We start from the raw sequence: 6,150 nt of genomic DNA, 5'->3' as shown, positions 1-6,150 counted from the left end.
CCACGCAAGAGAAGAAGAAAGAATCTTTGTATTCCGTTAAATCCTGGGGACAAAGCAACGCTTTCTGTTTTGGCGACTATTCATCAAATGTCATTGCATTCCTCACAGAAAACTGACAGCCATTTGGCCCCGGTGTCGCGCAGATGACTTTGCTCACTCCTGATAGTGGTTTTTGTAAAGCATCAGCCAATCAGTTTTACAAACGCTGACCCTGCCCAGCTGTGAGGAGCGTGCCGGACAGCAGCAGCGCTCGTCCACCTGACCTCCATTACCCTTCCAACGACCTCCTCCTCCTCCTCCTCCGACATCCTGCTCTCTTATTAGAATTAATAAATGAGCTGACACATTTGGATGAAGTGACAGCCTGTTCAAGCGCTTTAACAAGCAAGAAAACGGCTTCCCCCTTCTCCTCTTTTTGCACATCGTCCCTTTTTCTTACGAGAAAACAGTGTTCTCCACTCCCCTATCGCTCTTCTCTTTCTCCCGTCTTCAGTTTATCTCATTTGGCCAGTTCCAGTAAGTTCTCTCCTCTAAGCACTCTCAGTCAAGCAGTTCAACGAGGTCATAAGCCTGTATGGTCAGCGAAGGAGAAAAATGAGAGGAAAGAGCGAGAGAGTGAAAAATACTTTCACCGGACCAAAGGCCAGTCCTGTCAGCATTGATCATGTTGTACTATGTTGGGATGAAGACTAAATGAACACATGTTCAGGAAGTCGTACAGCAGAAACAGACACATCTCAACCTTAAGGGCATTTTCTTAACTTAATGCTCTCTTCTTTACAGTAACAGAGGACTGCTGACCAGCAAATACTGGATTTAGGTTTGAAAGTGCTTCATATGACGAATTGAAATGCTTTTGTCATTGTTGAACAACGTGACCCTTATAGTGCTGCTGTTCTGGGACTTGAACCCAGCTCAACTCAGTGACTGGACGTGTTTGGGCGCGTAGATATGATGCTACATTTCTTTTAAGATGGATAGATGGTGGTGTGATTAAAATTTTGCATGTCTAAAACTGAAATGCTGCAGAACAAACGCACATGCTCTTTTTAAATTTTTTTTTCTGCATCCATTCGTCTACCCTTCCATTACCCACAGTACAGTGCAACCACTCACCGTTCACCTGGAGATGCTTGCAAGTGAGTTGGCGATCATGTGGAATCACATTTAGCAAGATAAATTAGTAAGGTAGCAGGTGGGTAGCTTTGCTGCACGTGTTACTCAGCTCCAGAGGAAAACTCTGAACAACCAACATACCAGAGGCCTGAGGTCACGAATAACACAAGAAAGACGTCAATATGACTCATTAGCTGGTAAAAGCGTCACCATGTTAATCGACTGGGTTTAGTAAAACCTTTGAGTGGAAATTAGATTAATAAAAGTGGTTTTAGGGAAGTGACGCGTTAGCATGAAACAAAACAATGAACAGAAAGAACGGAGTTTTCCCTCAATGTTAACATAAACTATGATACAACTTCAGCTTTAAGGTAAGGGAATGAATAATTGAAGCTGTCGGTAGGAGACAGGAAAAAGCCTGCTCTCCAGTCTAATCTCATTGTTTAACATAATCTTCAAACTGCATCAATGAGTTTGTCTTAGTCTGTCTAAATAATACTCAGAGAGGTACAATTCCTCACTTTGAATACAAAGCAAAATCTTATCCAAACCTAAATGTCAAGCCAGTTAATGAATGGTATTTGCTGCCGATGCTTTTAGAGCTTTTATCTCTAGTGAGAACATCTCTCCGGTGCGTTCGGGAATTCGCCGTTAGTCACTCTTCTTACGCACGGCGTCTTATCCGTGTGTACCTTCCATTGTGGGTCTGTCACAACTCTCCCATCCGGGCCTGTTGAGGGCCACACAGGCATCCTTATAAGCACAAACACAAACACATGCACTTACTTATCAGCGTGCACTGCTCCTCACAAACACTGACCTCTGACCTCAGGTCTGACCTCACATTAATTAGCGCATTGTAGGGCTTAGATAAACGCCAGCCGATTTAACAGCCTATACACCTGGACCATTTTAAGAACTCGAGATTCAGCAGATCACAGACGCTGTTGCTGGATTTCCACCAACGAAATAGTCCCTAGACTATGGAAACTGTTGACACTGCGCAGTTTGGATAATCCAGAGAAAAGGAAAAACTTGAAGGAAATGCTTATTTAGCCATGCTTGTCTCTGCATAGCTATAAGTATGGTAGTGTTGGGTAAAATATCCCCGAACTAGGATATTTGATGGACTGCCTTTATATGTTATAAATACACTGTTTTAATATTCCCCAGATGATAAATCCAAATGACTTCAGAGCCTCTAAATTTTCCTCTCTTTGTGTTTAGTGCTAACTAGCCAATGGGAGCATTCAAGCACATGGAACCGTGATGGTAAACATTAGAAACATGTCGATGGGTTAGCATTGTCCTTGTTAGCATGGCAACACTGGTATTTAGCTCAAACCACCTTTGTTTTGGTAGGAACAAATACACATGTTTCATTTTGTCTCATACAGTGGTTAATATTCAAGACAAGTTGACACTTGTGGTGACTTTTTCCAAGGACGTAGTTCAGCAGTACGGCATGCGTCTTTGTCTGAAAATATTAGGAGATTATGCGGATTTTTATTACAGTTATGAATTAGTCTTTGTTTGTATCAATACCCCAAGTCTAAATCAACACAAAACACTGTTGAATACTGACCTGAATGAACTCACCGCACAAGTATTTACTCTCACATCAAAAGGGCCTTACCCATAAAATGCAACATGACTTACAATTGCATCACAAACCTCTTGATTCATAACTGGCTCTGTAAACACTGCAGTTTTTTTTTCTTCTTCTTCTAAGGCTCCACCTAGAGCACTAAGTTAACTAATTGTGATGTTTATGTAGCACCAAGAGTAGATCTATAACCATGTATTTTGTTTAAACATGTTGACACAGCAGTCAATAGGTGTGTGTGTGTGTGTGTGTGTGTGTTTTGCTTCACTTATGTGATGTGGAATTTCAGGTAATCTAAAGCATGGAAATTAACCCACAAGGTAAGAGAGGCAGGTTCAATACAGCGACGCACGCTCCTCCCCGTGGAGAACGCTATTCACTCACTACAAAGACCCATATACAGTCGCATTCAGTAGATTGGGCAAAGAGCAAAGCTGCTGACAATATAATCTACCGAGTGACATATTGGGCAGAGATGTATCAAAGCAGCAGTCCCCTTCACACATAAACATTCCCCACTCACCACTTTCCTATACATATGCTGTAATGTTGCATCATAATGATATACCGCCTCGCCTTCCCAGCAGGAGGTTCAGCCCTAAACCATAATCACAGTGTGACACATCCTGCCAATAGGATTGTATATGTGGTTTTGTCAGAGAGAACCCTGCAATTAGCTATAATCACACAATTTGTCTGCCGGTCATATTGTATGCTCAGTGCCATGCGTCCTTTTGTGGGAACCAGGGAATACATGATCTTGTTCATGAGTTTAAATATGTACAGCTCTGTTTGTGTGCGGTTGTTTGAGGTGTTGACACATTATCAACACTGACATGCCAACGTTAAACACCGCGGCTTCTGTGGAGCCATTTGGGAAGATTATTTTGTGCGCACTCCGTACACGCTTAGTTTAATCGAGTTAAGGACAGAGTCCCGACTAAGACAGGCAATCGGACAACTTGCCGAGGCAGAGTATACATGCGGAGGAGAAAATCAACTTATTGGCCGCGTGCGTCTAACTCCTGTTGACCTTTACATCACAAAAAAACCTACTAACGGCAGGATGGACCGTGCTGTAGATCTGCATCTACATGTTCCTGCTGTACATGTTAACCATGATACAGATTAGATCAGGCGTGGCTCTTGTGGTTGCTGTGTTATCCGAAGAAAGACTTTTCTGGCAGGAAACTGAAGTATAGAATCAGGTAGCTCTCCCACATCAAAGTCCACAGAGAAAATGAACATCCTGCCTTCATTGTCACTTAGGCAAGTTGGAATGATGAGATTTCAAAAAGTCACAAGACAACCTATTGGGACTTACTGATGGTGGAAACACCTCCCGTGTGCACTGATCTCAGTGAATCGCTAATTTCCTCTATCGACTTTGGTGCAAAGTAGTTTGTGGTTTCATCCAGTTTCCAGACAGAAAAGGCTGTCCAACAGCAACTGGCAGACAGATTCTTAAGATATCTCAAACATACATAGATTTTATAAGGGGGCCTTTAGTTAGGTGGTTTAAATCAGTTTTTCCTTCTGCCTTGGCCGACATCCCTGTTTTCAGTAAGAGCAAGTACCTGGATCAGTGCACGCAGCGAGGCCATTGTTGGTGAATCATCACTACCCCGTGCAACCACACTTACAAAACCTGACCCACTTATTTAAAGGCAAGTGGGAAGTTCAAGTAATAAGTCATCATGTGTGCTTTTGTTCAACCTGATTGATGGGGCAACGTAACAACACACACGCACAAGCACACAAAAGATTACTAAAGCGATTTAGTTTATTAGGGTGTTTACTTAGCAGATATTTTCATCCTCTGCACAAAACTAGAGCCACTATAGCTTTCACTCAAACGAGACCCGTGGGACATGATATTATAGTAAGAAACTATACAAAATCTTTACTCTGTTGAAGTGTAACAGTCTGTAACTTCAGGTCAAAAAGATGAGTTCAAGATAAATACAGTAAAATCATTTATTGCTGACATCTGTGTCAACTGCAAGCCTGGTTGGCTAACACAGCCTATAGTGAGTGGAAATCCTCCGAAAGCCAAGGGAAAGGAATACATGTCCGAGTTGCATTATGTGCCCTAATGAATCAGGCATTAGCTCCCTCCTGCTGTAAAGTGTAAGAGGTGCCATTGTAGTTTGCAGTTAGAGGAGTCTGAATAATTCTAACGTAATCAATCTTTTCTATGAACACCCACAAACATCTGTTCCAGAAACCTTTCATTTTCTTAATAGATGAGAAATGTCTGACTGTCTTTTCCTGGCTGGAATAAAGGACCCACCCAATGATGAGTAAATGATGAAGCTGGGAACCTGCTGTGTTTCATGTTCAAAAGCCATTTTACAGCAACATTTACCAATCTGAGTTTTTGTTTACAATCGTTGATAGGTTTGTCCTTCACTGTAATCTTAAGAACAGAAGAAAAATAATAAACCCTCAGACACGCTTGCAAACACTGTGGCCTTTAATTTAATTAAAAACAAGATTTAATTCACTAAAATTTCCCCAGAGATGAGTGAGCAACAAAGATAATTTCCTGACTCATTCCTGGACACAGAAGACACAAGGTCCTACATTTGAAAGAAAAAGACACACTGTCTTCAAATGGAGTTTGCGAAACAACCCAGTCATAATTTTCTAATGCGATCATTTGGTGGGGGTGAAATAATTTCGGTTGAACAAGAATTGGAAGACATTTACTGCATAAAATATTTATAGTAGGTGTGGCTGTCTGTGAGTGCCCGATAGTTCCAGCAGAATTCCCATTCATGCTTCAAACAGTCGATCAAACATGAATCACAATTGGAGGACTGCTGAGGCTGGTTGAATATCAGCCACAAGATGAACTGGAAGAATCTGGCAGGTTTGCTAATAAAAACAAGTGAAGCTAAAAGTCAGTGTGTCAAGAAGACGGAATTAAAATAATTAAAACGTATGTTTAAAATACTGTAAAAACTACAGTATAAAGCTGAAAAGCTCATACACATCAGCATTTTTTAAGTAAGACAGAATGATTTACTTTAGTTTATTTATTTAATTTGGATAAGGGACAATATACAAAGCACATTAATCTCAGACCAATCATGCCTTGTACCAGATTTAGCTTCTAGCTAGTTTCCACCTGTACTGCTTTGACAAGTGAAAAAATCTAAAACTAAAATGTGTTCCTACCTAACCCGATAAACTGTGGTACCTTTAACCTGACAGGTCCACTAAAACATGGCTGTAAAATCTTATGTATTCTTTATTTTATCCCAGTGATGATGGCACTTCTTCAAACTTGTCATCATTGCTGTAGGTGTAAATGTGCTCTTCTGGTTTATATTACTTGCATCACAGGAGGGAGTCTCATGAGAAGTCTGATGGGACTACAGATTTGCATTGTGTTCAATGGAACATTAATTGAAACCCTATTG

The sequence above is a fragment of the Solea solea genome, chromosome 17 (genome assembly GCF_958295425.1).
Source record: "Solea solea chromosome 17, fSolSol10.1, whole genome shotgun sequence".
Lineage (NCBI taxonomy): Eukaryota > Metazoa > Chordata > Actinopteri > Pleuronectiformes > Soleidae > Solea > Solea solea.
The sequence above is the reverse complement of the archived record's forward strand: the minus strand, read 5'-3'. Positions refer to the sequence as shown.